Raw genomic sequence first — 17,330 nt, 5'->3', positions numbered from 1 at the left:
CTCAGAGTCCCATTCAACCTGGCCTTCTCATCTCCAAGCTAAAAAAAAAAAACCAGCTCACTCAAACTTCCTTCACAGGAGAGGCGCTCCAGTCCTCTGATCATCTTAGTGGCGTCTTCTGGACTTGCTCAAAAAGGTCCATGTCCATTAAGCCTCTTTTTAATACCAATGAGCAGTTGAGTCAAGTATGAATTATATTTTAAAAAGAAGCTGAGGTCAAGTAAGACAAAGGGTTGTTTAGACATGTGAAAAGCAAATGGCCTTTTTTTTTTTTTAATTTTGTCTACTAAATAAAGCTTTTAAACCATCACCTTTCTTTGAAAACAAAAAACAAAACAAAACAGAAAAACAACAACAAAACCAACCATCTCAACAAACAGTTACTCTATTTCTATTTTCTTCTGTTGTGGGAAATGTTGAGTATTCTTTTAATAGTAGGAATTCATTTAAAATTGGCTTTAGGACCTATTTCTCTCCTTCTAATGCTAGACACCACTGTTAATTGAGGGAAGCTTTTTAAGAAGTTGACACCCTTCATCCCTGAACAAAGATTACTTGCACAGTAAGTTGTAATCCTCAGCTTTGCAATATTGCTTTACGAGGTTAAGAAGATGAATGTTCATCGCTTCTAATCCTTACCATGATTTACAAGGCTCTGGGTATCCTTTCCCCAGAGCATCTACAACTGAGCAGTTGTTCTGCCTGCTGCTTAAATTACACAGACATCTGCAAAGTAAATTATGGATTGTTGTCCCACAACCAAGCTGCCTCTTCATCTCTCTGTAGTATTTGTTTGATAACAAGAAAGGTAGCTGTTGTGGTTTTTTTTTTTTTTTTTTCCTTATCAGTTTTGTTTTGCTAGACTGGGAGATATTAAGATGACCTGGATTACCACCCACCACGCATACTTTCAAGCAATATGTTTAGCAGTAAAAAGCCGCAGTGAAAAGGAAGGAAGGGAGCTTGTGAGGGACAGAACAGACAGCTAAATAATGCTCACCTTTTCAAGGTTCACACATCTATGAATTATTTTCCTTAGTAGAAAATTTATGTAGCTAAAAAAAATATACCTGCACTCAAATTCTTTCTGAATTGGGCAAATATATAACTTCTGTTTCTATAATATCTCTGTATTACATATTCATTAATATACTGATTTCTCTATCCTTACTTATACACATATATATACACAAGTAACACAAACATACAAAACCTATGTAGGTTTATCTAGCCCATACAAGAAGTTGCACTTCTGTGGGGTAGAGATATACATTTGAATATTTAAAAAAGCAGTGTAATTTGTGGAGCTTACACCATAGCACTAAGAATTAGGTACTTAACATATTCCAAATTTTACCAGGTTTTTAACTGTGTCTTATCTCCCAATCTGTTATTTAAAAAATAAAGCATGCAATGTTCCACCTGTGTTCTCTGTGCGTTCAGAAAGTATTCTATAAAGCACAGATCTCATCAAGTTTCAGGTGAAATTTAATGTAATCATTTCTCATTACTTGCTATTATCAGTTTTATTATGGTCTCATACTGTCTAGCTGAATGCCCTTAAACAACATACAGTTTTGACTACAATCCAGGTTTCAAAAAACCCAAACATTTTAAAAGAAAACTGCGTGACAATGTATCATCCAAAAGCCAAGTTACAAAGCAAAAAGGGTACCTTCAAATGCAATACTCATTTGGAACAATTCCAGTGAACCTAGTCAAGATAACAAGTGCTAATAGTGTTAACATTACAGAAGCTCTTTTTACATATCTGGAAGACTCACTGAGACACAGTATCAACTTCCTAAATACTTTCCATTACCTTCAGAAGCATACAGCTTGAAAAGAATAGATACATAACAGAAAACTGTAGTACCTTTGCATCTAAAGTTGTCATTACTATTTTATGGCAGTAATAAATCTTTAATTTTAAGTGTTTGCATAAAATATGTCACTTGATTACCAAAATGAAATAATAGGTAAAACAGAACTTTAGCATCAACAACACAACTTCGTAGGGCAGCTTAAAAGTGCAGCTTAAATGTAATCAATGATTACTTAGTATGGTATTCGGGCAGAAAAATTTCTTACTATAAAAGAAAAATATCAACACATTTAAAAAAACATCAACAACAGCACAGTATATAGTGGCTTTGCTTTTATATTCCACTGAAATTACATAGACAAACACAGACAAACTTCAAACTACTCTCTACAGCTGTTTGCCTTTTCTATGCAACTTCATCAGAGGACAGTCAGTATTCAGATCCTCCTCGCTTCATATTTGCCTGCACATTAAGCGTCATAAGCCAGCATTCAACAGAGCTGTAATACACAAACTATTACTGAATTTTATCATTTAATGTCACCTCTACTTTCTTCTCTAGCATACACTTCTTCAGAGACCAAAAAGCTAGACAGCAACAACTTTGCTGTCTTCCAGAGACTGTGCTTCAAACTCACTGAGCTCTCAGTTCGACATACATTACAATAAACTTCAACCTACAATAAAATATATTAAAATATACAAAGGACCTCTAACTGCTTTTTTATTATATATACATATATATTTTTAATGTAAATATGGACAAAATACCCCCAGTGTTTCACCATCACCAGGATTAGATTCTTGCCAAGAGTATAGCAGTTTATAGTATATATAATTTGTAGTAGATTTCATAAGCAACAACCAAAGTAAATGACATATTAAGAAACATGAAGAAACCTATGACATTGTTTTTTTTTTCCACCAAAATGAGACAGATACCATTTGACAAAAAGAAAACCCTTCAATTACAAGAAGAAAGCATTATAAAAGTAAAGCTCAAAGACAAAATTCATTTCTGTCCTTTAAGAGGTGCAGTACAGCCTATAAAAGTACTTTTGCTTTCTCCAATCTGCATGTAAATTGAAATAGCCTGAGAAGGGTAACATACAGCACTGGCATTTGTAAATAGTCTATTGCTTAGTAGTACTGCAAACCTTGGATTTTATCAAATGTTTTTGAGGAGATATATATTGAAGATAACAGGTACTGGGATTTCTCCATGTGTTTCCTAGGCCTAAAACAAATTTGTATGTAGTACATAAATAACAAAAGAAAAATAAAAAAACTACAAAAAAGAAAAGTAATTTCATTACATTTAACAGGGTAAGTTGACTATTGTTATGACCAGTCTTTTGAAGATAAAGGAGAAATCTACAGCATTTAAAAAGCCTACCAGTGAATAAGATGCCACATCTTCCAAGATCTTATAGAAGTGAAGTTCAGACCTTTGCTGGTCTCATACACTGCAATCCTCAGCTGACTGGGTTACTATAATCTGCAAAACATACAGCAGTTAAATTGTCATTTTGAATAGTTTTTTGTCATGAACATTAAAAAAAAAAAAAAGGGGGGGGGGGGGGGAACCACCCACCAACAAACCAAAACAGCAAGAAAACAACCAGAGAACATGTTACCAGTGAACTCAATCAAGCATAAGAAGCGAGTAAGTCACCAAACATCTCTTCTGTGCCTTTTATGTGAATACAGCAAGGTAACGAGTAGGACAGATATCCCTGGAACAGATGGATCCTGCTGAGCAAACAGTCAGCAGAACTAAACTGCGCACATTCCTAATAACTGCCTAAACTTATGGGATTTTTACTGGAGATAGATATTACTGCAGAGCATCCTATTATGGCTGTGATTTGTATGCGCTGCCATGACTGGGTTTCCTTTGTGTCAGCTATCATTCATCGCAGCAGGAAAATAAACACACAAAGATTTATTTGAAAAGGATGAAGGAGTGAAAACCTGAGCTAGTGACACTGCATATAATGCTTTGTTCTTTCCACAGTGGTGATGCAGCCAATTTTGTCACTGCCATCATATCTCAAATCAGTATTACATATGGTGGGGTGGTTATTTTTCTGCTAAGCATCAGCTCTGCAACACACATGAGCAATTTCCATAACAAGCCCATCCTGAATTGGTTCCTGTTCCAATTCTGAGATATGTTTTTATTTGAACCCTGATCTAATTTTAGCTTTGCACTCAGGAGAAACAAACAAAACCAAAACCAACCAACCAAACAAAAAAAAAACAAAACCAAAAAACTGTCAGATATATTTTCAATTACATCAGTAGGACTAAAACTTAGGAGTTCTTTGATGCTTTTATATTTGTTCAGCAGTTTGTATATCGGAAATTCTGAATGCAGATGAATTTGAAGAGAAATGAATAGGAGAGAAGAGAAAAAGGAAATTAAAAACCAAGTGAGTCCAAACCTGAGGCTGACAGAATACTGAAATACAGATGGCATTCTAATATAAAACTAAATTTGCAGAGAAAACTCAAGGGAAGACAAACAGCTGGAAAGTTATCATTTGCCCCTCATTTATTTATTTATTTATTTACTGGACGCATAATATCTACTCTGTGCCAACAGATTAGTTTACTTTAAATGCATGCTTTTAGAAATTAAAATACACAGAAGTTATATGAATTACATATGGAAAGAGAAATAAATCACTGATAAAGATATTAATAAGCCAAACTTACATACTTCAAGTAAGCAATGACATAAAAGCAGATAGCTTACTGCAGTGTAAATTGTATGCTTATAAACACATCACTTGTTTTGCAGTAGCTCAACTATTCCCATATTTTCATGTTGAGAGCTAACCTGTAATCATTTTCAGCAACCTCGGAAACTACAACATGTTCAAAACAAAAAACAAAACAAAAAAAAAAAAACAACAACAAAAAAAGCAAACAAACAAACAAACAAGATACATTCTTTTAACTTCAGCGGAAGCAATAATTCTTGAAAAAGAGAAAAAAATCCCAGCACCGCACAAGTTCTCTGGGCCTCTCATAGGAAACAAACAGAAACTGTTCTTCAATATTAGTTTTTTTCTTATTTTTAAATTAGATTTGGTAGCAACTATTAATATTGACAATATTAACTTCATGGATCAAAAACAGCAACTGAAGCATGTATCTAGAAATAAACACATCGCAGAAATCTAGAGTTCACTGATGATTTAAAAATAACAATAATAAACTGTATAATTTTAAATCAATGAGAAAATAAGGTAAGTCAAGGAAAAAAGTCAGCTTCTTTGGTGTTAGTACTGCAAATTCATGTTTCTTTAAAAGTCTTCTTAACCTGGAGTGTAAAGCCCAAGAATTTCACTTCTTGGAACTTTTACAGAAAGCATCAGCAATGAGAGAGAGATTACAATGACTTTTATTGCAAATAAGGACTGGAGTGGTTCTGTAAACCTGATTGATTTTTTCTTGGTTGCATTGATTACATTTGAAAAATCTTTACTGCAAATACTCAGTTTATTTAGCTGGAGAAAAAGTAAAGCACACGAAAAATAATATACAGTTTGGATTAATCATTTAGCCTGGGGAGACTACTGGGATCTATGGGTCTACTTGAGTTTACTGGAAAATACTCATGTTCACAAAGAAGTTTTCCAACACATTCACAAATCAAAGTAAAAGCTGTCAGATTTGTTACTGGCGATGAAGCTGCAAGAAACAACATATGATAGGGAATCTGAGTATTTGGTGAAATTTGAATTTTAGTATCTGCAGTTTGAATTGAAGAAATGGACTACTTAACAGGTAGTCATCTAACACATACTACATGATATTATTGATCCTTGTTTCTTTTTTGTTTCATATCTACTGAACACAAAGTTTGTGTGAGGACAATCTTTAGCAGGGTCTGTTATGATAGGACAAGGGGAAATTATTTAGTTCAAAATAAAGGAGAGAAGATTTAGACTGGATGTAAGAGCAAAGCTGTTTTGTTTTTCTACCATAAGGGTCATGAAAGCAGTGGAACAGGTTGCCCAAGGTGGTGGTGGATGCCTCATCCCTGGAGACATCCAAGGTCAAGGTGGAGAGAGCTCTGAGTAACCTGATCTAGTTGTAGGTGTCTCTTTTCCTTGCAGGGGAGTTGGACTACATGATCTTTAAGGATCCCTTCCAACTAAAACAATTCTATCATTCTGTGAACTTCAGACCTCTTTTCTGTCTGCACCCTCTCACATGTTCTTTCAGCTTTGATCTCATAACTCACAGTGGCCTTCAGTGGTGTTTCAACCAAGCAAAGATGCATTAGAAAAATGATGAGGCACATCCTCTCACAATCTACCAGATTGCTTTGGAAGTAAAGAATATGTATAAGTAGAACACTTGTAGGGTGGAGAAAAAAAAAAAAAGATAAAAATTATTTGCTTTTGCTCAAAATATAAATAATGCAGCTTAGAAGGACCTCACGTTATTTTAGGAACCTATAAATATTTGACATTCCTTGTGGGTTAGTTATGTACTGAGAAAATTCACTTCTCTGCCTTTCAGATGCACTCAGCCCTTTCATACCATTTGAAAAACTGACATCCACGCCTGCCTTTCTTTTCACGTTCCCTTTCCACCAACATCTATTCTTCATAAACAACAGGTTTTCGTGCAAAATACAAATTTGTGCCCATCATGTGCAAGGTCATTTAGAAAGAGCGTGATCACAGACTGAAGGGCTTTTTTATCCCTCACTTCTCCCGGTACTTCTCACTCTCATCATTCTGACATTTTACTGCCTGTTTACAGAGATCTGGAAGTCAAACGCACCAGAAAAACAAGAATGTCATGTAATTTTTAACCTCTTTTCAAAATCATAATAGCCAGTTTTGTACAGAAGAAAATTTCCATCAGGGTGTATTTGGTAAATATGCTCTCAAATACTAATATGCAACAAGACAAAGCTAATAATGCTGTCATGTTTACTCATTCACAAATCAATATTAAAGCAAGCAGTACTAACTCCTTTGCTGCAGATGAGATTCCTGTGATTGAATTCAGTAATAAAGCTTCCACAGACTACAGGGACGTGGGGTAAGTCTGCACGCACTGATGACAGACTCCAGCACTGAATTTTCCTGTTTCTGCTCTCTGTCGCAGAAGGAAACTGTTTCCTGTCACTGCTGGCAGTATAAGGGATAAGCACTGGTTACACAAAGACAGTGAATATCATAAAATAACCGTATTTGTTCACCATATTAGCAGTTGAAGAGATATACCTGAAAACATACATTTGTATTCGAAAAAGACTCAATACAAATCCAGTGGGTTTCTAAAGCAGCTTTATCCCTCCCCACAGAGAAAAATATGCAACAACCTCTGAATATGTGTATTTTTAGCATGAAAACTTCTAATATGAACACTGTCTGAATTTTTAGTAGTTCAATGTTGCTTATATTCTCTCCTGTTTTGTCTACTCTTGCACCAAGAAGTGCACTTAAGCATTTTTACTAGAGAACAGTTGACTAGCTGTATAGTTAAATGATACAGAGATCATGCTTTCCGTATTTGAAGAAAAGCAACTAAGTCCTTACAAAGACAATTCACAGCAGACCAAAGACATCAAGTGATTAAAAAAAAACACCAACAAAAAAATAGTGAAAGGCAAGAACAGAATAAGTACCATTCAAGCAAGCTATATGAAAGACAAACTATATGAAAGACATGACAAAACGAGCTTGTAGAACCAACAAAACATCCCCCTAATTTGTAGAAACTTTAAAGAAATCATTGAAGAATCGGGGTATGTGACTACATGTGTAATACAGCTGTATGCTTCACAGATATAAGAAAAAGAAAGAAAAGAAATAGATTCCACTATCTATAGTGAATGCAACCAAGTTTAATTCAAAAGTGTAAGAAGACGATATAAAGAATCCTCAATCATTTTAATAAGAGTCTGTGTGGTTCTGAGATTGCCAGCAAGTCAAATGATTTCTTACAGGATTAGATTATATTGGCTTCACGTAGCATTAATAATTAATCTCAGGTCATCCAATTAAGGAGGAGAAAACAATGAAGCACAGACAAACAGTTATAAATCTTTAGTTGCTCATTCCAGGTATGCATCATCTCTTGACTCAGCACGGTTCATGTGCAATTGCCAGGTCAAACAGATTCAAATAAAGTACTTGCTGAACTTCCTGAATGAATTGCAAATCAATGAAAAATAAAGAAATCACTATTGTCTTATATTTTTCCAACTGAAAATGGTGAAAACAGCCCAACTTACTAGAAACAAGAAACTTAATTATGAAGATAATTAGAGTGGGATTTCATATAAAACTTACTATTTCATTAATGCTAATGAAACACATCATGTGGATGACATAGGAAAACAAGAGTTCCTAATCTCTTAACAGGAGCCTGATGGTAGCTGTGATGCTCTCCATATGGTAGCAGCCAAAGAGCTGCAGCTTTTCTCCTCCCCCGCCTCCCAAAACACTCCTGAGGGTTAAAATTAAAGAAGTTCACTTCCTCCTCTCCTTCCTTAAACTCTGCATTAAAACAAAGCCACTGGGAACAGTAATTTTTGCATTTAGCCTACCAGATCAGCAGGAACTGGAATGAAACCAATCACCCATTTCACATGACAATGGCACTACTATCAGAGAATAATGATTTTCAGTCAGTACCAACTTGGCTTGAATCTGTACTACGAGCCCAAAGGTCAAAAGCTTTCTAACCAATTATCAATCTCCTGGTCCATCCAGCCCCTTCTATTGTCTTGATTTCCTTTGCAAGATTAATGCTGTTGCCATAGCTTAATCAAATAAGCCTCTGGATCTGACATTTACTTCGACACTGCAGATGCTTCTTCACAGAGATGAGGCACGAAAACTATAATAAAATAACTTCCATAAATATCACTTAAAATTAAATACGGACTATGCAGGATTTATTTTGGAATTGACAAAGAACCCTTGTCATTACACTGAGTTCTGTCTTATGGTCTCTTAAACATTGGATTCACTTAAATCTGCATTAATTCATCTGGTTTCAAAAATCCAGAGTCTCAAAAACTGTAATACATGTAAGGAACTCATAGCTAGCCTTCTGAAAATCACCTTCTGGACTCCAGACTGTTTGATGTTAATCTCCCCCCCCAATAAAGATGACATCTATTAAAAGGAAAAGGGTTGTAGGATTTACCTAGTGTGAAAAGATAGACGAGTTGTGACACTATCCAGTAGCTTATTGCTACCTCCAGATCCAGACTACCGTAGTTTATTTTGATGGTCTTTGTTCCCCTTTGTATCACATATACACCTCATAAAAAATAAGAAGTTCACTTAAATATTCTACTTTAAGAGAATTTTAAGATGATTTCTAAATATATCTAGCTTATTTCTCAAAATAAATTATCATAGCTTCAAAATATATTCAAGTATTCTGCTTTTGGGTGAACTCAGAGAACACTTATTCTGAATGCATTTTTTTCAGAAACAACAGGGAACTGATGAAGAACTCAATGTACATAAATTCCTCTGTGAAATGACACCATATGTCTGCTTGATTAATGGCTGTAGGAACATAATTTGTCTAAGTGGAAAAATAAATGGGTATTTCCCCACTCTGTCACAATTCCCTTGATGCACACCTACTCATATATTTTTAAGTGCATATATTAGATTACATCTATAAAACAATAGATTTTTTAATTAAACATTCTCTTTTAAATCTAGCATATTTATCATTGCTATTTTCTTTTCTTGATTCAAGTAATAACAATTGATACATCTATTTGAGAAATTAAAAAAAAAAAAAGAAAATAAAAAGCTTGTCTCTGCTTTCCCTCTAACAATATTTCCATTGAGTGCATGTGCTATGTAAAGACTGAACAGCACTAACAGAAATGTAATATACTGGAACCATCTGTTCTCATTCAGTATCAGACATTACTGCACTTTTGATAGTCCTGTCATTGTAACACAGACGAAACCAGTTGAATTCATAAGGTAGCCATTATCTAACACAAATACTTTCCACCCCAACATATATTTTTACACTAAGAATCGCAAACATTTTGAAAATAGGATGACAATGCAATTCCACACCATGCTCAGGTTTGGGGGCTGAAGTTAGTTCTTCTGCTTCTGGTTGGGCAAAAAAGCATCTCTTAAAACAGAGGTTAAACGCCATCCATGCAATGGCAACTTGGTGCTGCATTCTGCAAATTTCTCAGAATCACACTGCAGTTTGAAAGAAGAAAAACTGCTTGCTTTCTTCTGAACTCTTGGAAAACAGAGCAGGTTTCTTCTACCTGGTAGCAAGGGATTTCTTTAATGTTAGAGTCAGGAGTTTCTATTAGCGATATATTTATATATTTCCAAGTGCTCCAAGGCGGACATGCAACCTGCTCACTTACAAGGCTTTGTGTCATCTTCACTGCTGTTAAATGAGTCAGCATTGGAAGATGTGATAGAGCTTGAGTCATGGGTAGTAATGCAAAAGAAACACCCAGATTCATGAAGAATACATCTTTCATAAAAACTCTGGATGTTGATCATGCTTACAGCAAGTCAATCTTGCTATGATACAGATATGTGGAATGAGGTATGTGTCTAATAAGCTAAATAACATGGGTATAAGTTTTGTCATTAATCTGATATAAAATACTGAATATGGCAAGTCCAGCAACATAATGAAACTGCATCTACCACAGAGAGTTGACACTGAAAAATTGTGAAAAACCATCACTCATTCATTTCAAAACATTTTTGTCCCTGTCCTAAAAAATATATATATAATAGTACAGTGGCTCTTATGTAATGAATTTGGGCAACTGTAAATAATAACATACATTTTAATTTATTTATAACATAATGTTCTGATTTACTTTTCACACTTTTCAACTAAATTTCTCAGTGACACTTATGCTCACAATATACTTTAAGATTGAAAAGTTAAATCACTGTCCAGTGTACAAGGATTACTCCAAAATAATGCCTCCTGTTTTAATATGTTGAGCCACAACATCAGAGTCAGATGATGGGGATATGGCAGTAGAGGTTGAACCTTCCTATCAATATCCCATTACATTTTGTTGCCATGTGATAGATGGCAGCAGAGGCGTAGTCTGATAAAACGATGTCTGATATGGAAGTGAATATGAAGCAAAGATCTGTAATCGAATTCCTCCATGAGGAAAATATTACATCTACTGACATTTATTAAAGCTTGTTGAACGTTTATGGGGACCAAACAGTGGATGGGAGACCACTGAGGTCATGAATGGTGTTTTGGCACTGGTGACTGCATTACCTTCAGAGTGACTCATGTATTTCATTGTTGGTTACATCTTATAACTAAGTTAAATTATTTTTCCTGTCATCTCTGGAGTGAGAACTGTTCTAGTACTTCTATGCCAAGCTCATGAAAACATTAACAGTGTTTTATTCTATTATGCACACAGTTTCTTTGGCTACAACTGGTCCTGGGGGTGCTAGGACTTGATTTTGTTCTGTACACCTTTCCCCAGTAGGCACTCCAACTTAAATTTTATGTGGTTACTGTGAGCAAGTACAGTTTCAAAGAGAGTAGCATATTTTGTTAAGGTCATTTATGAAGTTACTTTTGGAGATGCTATTAAAAAATAAAAAAATCACCAGAAATAAGTAGGTGATTTTCTGGCATTACTATCTGGATATTGCTCATAGTGCATCTCACACAACGTAAAATTTTGACAACAAACACTGACAGTTCAATAGTCTTAAAATTCAATTATTTAAAAGAACAAAATGCATAACTGACTTCCATAGCTTGAAACCCCACATTCACAATCAAACCAACTTTACATAATGATAAAAATTCTATGCAGTTATTTGTACAAGATGATTGGATTTGGAAGCCATGGAGCAGTGACATCAAGTAGAATAGGACAAATATTCTCTGGAGGACCTGAAAAAGTAGTCAAAGTCCGTCCAACTGTGACGCCAAAAGCCACAACTCCACAATTGTAGCAGAGAGGGAACAGGTGCAGATGTGAACACAATCCAATATTCCTTTCATATGCCTTCCACTTCAAACTGTATTATAAATATTATGGCAATTAATGGCTTTCTACTGATCTTCTGTATAAGGCTAAATCTGCTCTTGATGGGTATTTCATATTGAAACATATTAACAAATATAACTGGAAAACCCCACCAACTTGCCATTCCATTTCACCAAAAAAGTATGTGAATTTTCTACAGTGCAGAAAAGTTATTTTTTCATTCTTCTCCTTCTTGAAAATGAAGTAGTGAAGGAGTGGTGTACATATTACAGACTATCACTTAGACAGACATAGACATAACTAAGCAGCCAGAATCTCTGTTCAATAATATAAAAACTTTGCTCAGAATTTTACAGAATTTTATTAACCTCGACTGTAAAATATCCTACCACTTCCTTGTAAATTTACTGTTTTAATCCAGTTAAATTGAGCTTCATCTTTTACCTGAAATACTATGCTTTATACCTTTTTTTACACGTAACTCTTAACATGTAAAATCACCCAAATCTTGGGATAAATTTAACAATGTTTTTCTATTCCTGCCTATAAAACAATTTTCCCAGAGAGTGAGATTAGAAAAATATGGGAAAAAAAAGATATAACAATAGCACATCACCTTGTTATTGTCAACTCAAGGGCACACCTGGAGATTCAGATGGCTGGGAAAAAGTCCACAGCTGCGCTAAGTGCTGTATCCTATTAGAATTTCATGACAAGCATAGCAGTAGTTTTACATATGAATATACCCTCTGCAGAGCATGAAAACTTTATGATTCACTTAACTACCCAACATTGGAGGAACACACTATGCATAAGGGAAAAAAAAGAGAGAGCCTGGAGCAGAGGTAATGTTCTTGTTGCTCACCAGAGTAAGAACCACAGCTCTTTTATGTCTGCAGCAAGTCACTGAGATGAGACTAATTTAGCTTAATCCATCTGGAATAAAGGAACAAACAAACAAAGCATGCTTGTCTCTGTATTTTCCTACTTCAGTGAAGCAAGCATCTCTGCCAGTAATATTACAGGCTGAGTCTGGGAAGTCAAACTGAAGTGTTTAATGAGTCACTAGGCAAGTCTTCCCGTTCTATTAAAAACAGAGCTGCCCGTGAGTTTCCTTTTGGCTCTGAGAAAAGCATCCAGTAGCAATTCCCACAACATCCTTGATGGGGGAACAGTGGGTGATGATTTTGTCTTCCCATATGGGTCTGAGACAGAACTAAGGATTTGAGAATAACCCTATTTCTCATATCTCAGCTTCACAATGCCAAATCAAACCTCTCACCCATAAGGGTGTCAACAGCAGTGTCTTTCTCACATAGACTAGCAACCATTCCCTGACGATGAAGAACATCATGAGCCAGGAGCAAGTGCATTTTGGTCAACTGTGAGCAGACAACTGTTAATTATCTGGGAAGGCAGGTTAGTTTTCTGGACTATTCTACACTATCAAGGATTTAATATAGATATCAGCATAAATCTTTTCCATCTAACTTGATTACTTTTAACCAATTTCTCTCATGTATTACTTCATAATCAGGACATTAGTAAAAACAGGGAGGCTCCTGGTCAGCAAATGGGCAGTGCTTGGAGCAATGAGCACAAGCAAGAGAAAAGAGCAAAGACTTTGCACCCAGCAATCCTGAGCTAACACTCACCTGAGCTAGCTTGTACAGCAACAAGGACAATATAAATCAATGAAAACTGAAACACATTAACACTGCCTCTATCAACACACTGACAGGGCAGTTCTGGAAAGCACTCATTCATTTCATTCATACAGCCTTAAAATGAGAAAATTCAGTTTAAACCATACTTATTACAAAATACCCTATTTGACAGGCATTTCCTCTAATGCAAATGAAGGTAACAAGACAGATTGTCCTGCTGAAATTTCAGCTTCAGAATCATCTATGCACAACATAAACTTCAGCTACACGTTAGGCTAAGGTCAAATTTTGCTATCAGTAATTGGTTTAAATGGCTTTTATTAGTATTCATGACTTACCATTGGAGTTGGATTTGGCCTGTATCTTCACGATGACACACACAAGATCTTGAAAAGAACGATTCCTGAGGACTACCTTGATAAACTGATGGAGACTACCCAAAATAGCAATGTGTTACTGGAACAAAAAGATGCATGCATATGGGAGCAGACAGGTTGAAAAAGGAACTGTTGAAATGTTCATAACAAACATAGCACTAAAAAAAAAAAAAAAAAAAAAAATAAAAAAAAAAAAGAAGAGGGAAGGAGGGAAGGAAAGAAAAAGTGTGCAGAGGCTGCAAACACAATCTGTTGGAAAGCTGCCAAAGCTTAGTACCAGCTGCACAGCCAGGTGGGAGTTTTTGTTGCACGACAGAGAAAACTGTCAATCTAACAGCACTGCTTTTGTACCACATGAAGTGATATTTTGGAAGGGTTAGTAGGTAAGTTAGCAGTAATTAATCCTTGTGTCAAGAAAAGCTTTAACTGGAAGCTTTGTTAGTGACAGTGAAAACCTCTTCTCGGGAGTCTGTAAAAACGAAGCAGATACATAATTCCTGAAGTATTTATGAAGGTGGATAATGAACGTAGGTTTTTTTTTCTCTCTCTCTTTTTTTTTTTTTTATTTTTTAATTCTCTTGGCAAACAAAGTAATTTTGGGAGTCAGCACAACTAGTGCATGAAAAAGGAGTAAGAAATATATTTAATTAATAACCGCAAAATTTTAAACGTGTTTGATATAAAAGTGATCAATATTACAACGTTTTGTATACTGATATTTTGCTTATTAGGGTTTTTTATCAATGAGAACAGAAAACATTGAAATTACAAAATTTCTATTTTAAACACAGCTTTGGATTAAAGCTCTTCATATTAATATGAAATCTTTCTATATTACAAGCCTTTCCACACACATGATATATTAAAGAACACTTAATTTCATAAAACACTGATTTGTGTTGTTCCACATCTTCAGTTTGGAATATATGTATATTTTAAATTATTCAAATAAGTGTTATAGACAAGAAAAAAAAAAAATATTCCTGAACTAAATTCATCATCCTCACAAGGATTGAGATAGAAATTGAAATGAATAGATGACACTGTATTGTGCTTTTTTTGGTTCAACTTTGATGTTCATTATTCCTGAGGAAAAAATCACCTTTATTTATTTAAGTTCTAATTATTGTTTTGATGCAAGTTTAAGACAAACATAAACTATAAAGGAAAACTGATTATAAGCAAAATTCTGCAGCTGTTTCCTTATTTAAAAGAAGTAGTAGCAAGGAGCCAAAGCTGAAGGTTAGAATCTATTAAGTGTGATTCTTCAATCACCTGAACATAATTTACTCTAGGAGTAAAGGAGTTATATTGCTTATAAAAATGCATTACATTCATTTCTAAACCTCCTCACGTTCAAAAAGATGCATTCTCTAATTACTAATGGAAGAACATTTATTTAGTAATGTAAACTAAAACAAAGATAGGATTTTAGATGTATTTGTCCAAGGAAACTTGAAGTTTTAAAGCACATGAAAGAAAAGAAAGGGAAAATCACAACATGATGTCTCACATTGGTATTCCAAAGGAAAGTACTACTGACAAGTTGTTACAAGAACTATCATAGTTACAGGCCAAGAGTGTAAATTAAAACTGGTATGATAGTTGGTTGTACATTTTTACAAGCCAAATAACACAATACCTGAGATTGGCATCTGTTTTGACAACACATTTTTAAAAGCCTTTTGTTGTGATCAAACTGAGCAGTCCTAAAGCCTACACAAGTGGGATAGCACAGACCACATCTACAGATTTGTTTCTGAAGGTTTGCCATTATAACAGGAATTCATGAAGTTCAGTCATAGGATAAAAAATTTTACAGAAAGGTTTAAAGGCTACATTAATGAGAACTCCTCCGTGACCTTTTACTTTCTCCACTAATGACTGGCTTCCTTAAAATTAGATTAGCTGTCCTAAAATAATGAAACATGGCTACCATAACTGAGTGTGTCTTAGGACGAAGAACATTATTGAATAACACACTGAAATAAGCTCTTGAAGCAAGCAGACCTGGGTAAGAATACAGTGTAAATAAAATGCAACTGCATTGTAGGGACATGCACTGTGGAAAATAAATAAATAAATAAATAAATAAATAATGACAAAAACAAGAACAAAAAACTTATACTTTTAAGTTAGCATTTTTGTAACAAACTTTCAAAATTTGCCCAGAGTAGCTGTGGATGTCCCATTGCTAGGGACATTCAAGGCCAGGTTGGATGGGGTCCTTGGCAGACTGATCTGGTAGGCAGCAAACCCTGCTATCAGCAGGGAGCTGGAACTAGATGATCCTTAAGGTACCTTCCAACTTAAGCCATTATATAATTTTATGAGCATTCCAGTGAGAAGAATTATTGTTTCTTTCTTTGATAATAAGAAAAGATATGAACAATTATGCAAGTAACATAATTATGAAATTGGTGAACAGCTAACACACCTGGACTGTATACTGAAAAAAAAGTATTACAGATTTTCTGTTACACATAGATAAGAATTGTTGTTCTTGCTCTCAGCTATATGTAATATAAGATTACAAGCCACATGCTTCTTTGTATATTCCCAATATTTTAGTTTTCTCACTGAATCTAACAAGGATCACAGTGAGAAAAGTGTCTACACAACACATGGTCACTTCACTTCTAAAGACCAAATGACAGAAAGTGAAAATGAAAGTCTTCTCACCATTCTTAAGTCTCACATCAGTTTCATCTGTGGATGAAATATGGATGAAACTTCTGGGGTTTTACTATGATTAAGGACAGCTTGTTGCATGCTGTAACAGGATACGCTCTTGCTGTCACACAAAATAGAAACTGACCCCAAAATTATAGCGATAAGTTTCATAATAAAGTAGACAAAGTAAAAAACTAAATCATCTTCAAAATAATTTTTAAAAAGATGCAAAGTAGAGAGTTAAAGTAAAATTTGTTTTCTCGTGTAAGACAATTATCTCTTTAGACAGAAAATATTTGTTTACTTTACTATCCTAGTATAAGGCACTGCATGAGAAGATTACCTGCCACTCTTCCCCAGGGATGCACTGAGAAATCTGCTATGAACACCGAAAGAGAAAACATTTTGTTTCTCTCTCCACAGTTTACAACAGAATCCAACAGGTATACAAGGAATAGCGGGAGAGCATAAAAATAAGACTAACGCACACATGCACACTTCTAATTAAGATAAAAAATTGAGGTATATATGCATAAAGGAAAGAGGACGCTTTAATGATCTGGACTAAATTTGAATTACAATCCTTGAAATGAACCACAAATAAAAAGAACTCCGATAAGAAAAGAACTGTACAAATTTCTTCTACACTTGTGCCACCTACTGGATATTGCTGAAAGCCACTACAGCAAATGCATTCAGTTTGCTGGTAGAATTCCAGAAGTAAGATTTATTTATTTTTTAAAGGTACTCCCTGA

The 17,330-nt window shown here is 34.8% G+C and overlaps 1 protein-coding gene across 1 annotated transcript in view; it reads right to left on the bottom strand.

Moving 5' to 3' along the window:
- Positions 1 to 17,330, bottom strand: part of CDH12 (cadherin 12) — a 528,906-nt gene that overhangs the window by 359,775 nt on the left and 151,801 nt on the right. Inside the window, exon 3 of the mRNA XM_025147686.3 lies at positions 3,222 to 3,323. The gene's annotated coding sequence lies outside the window, so the exon portion shown is untranslated. The remainder of the gene's footprint in view (positions 1 to 3,221; positions 3,324 to 17,330) is intronic.

Source organism: Gallus gallus, chromosome 2 (assembly GCF_016699485.2).
Source record: "Gallus gallus isolate bGalGal1 chromosome 2, bGalGal1.mat.broiler.GRCg7b, whole genome shotgun sequence".
Taxonomy (NCBI): domain Eukaryota; kingdom Metazoa; phylum Chordata; class Aves; order Galliformes; family Phasianidae; genus Gallus; species Gallus gallus.
The sequence above is the reverse complement of the archived record's forward strand: the minus strand, read 5'-3'. Positions and strand labels throughout refer to the sequence as shown.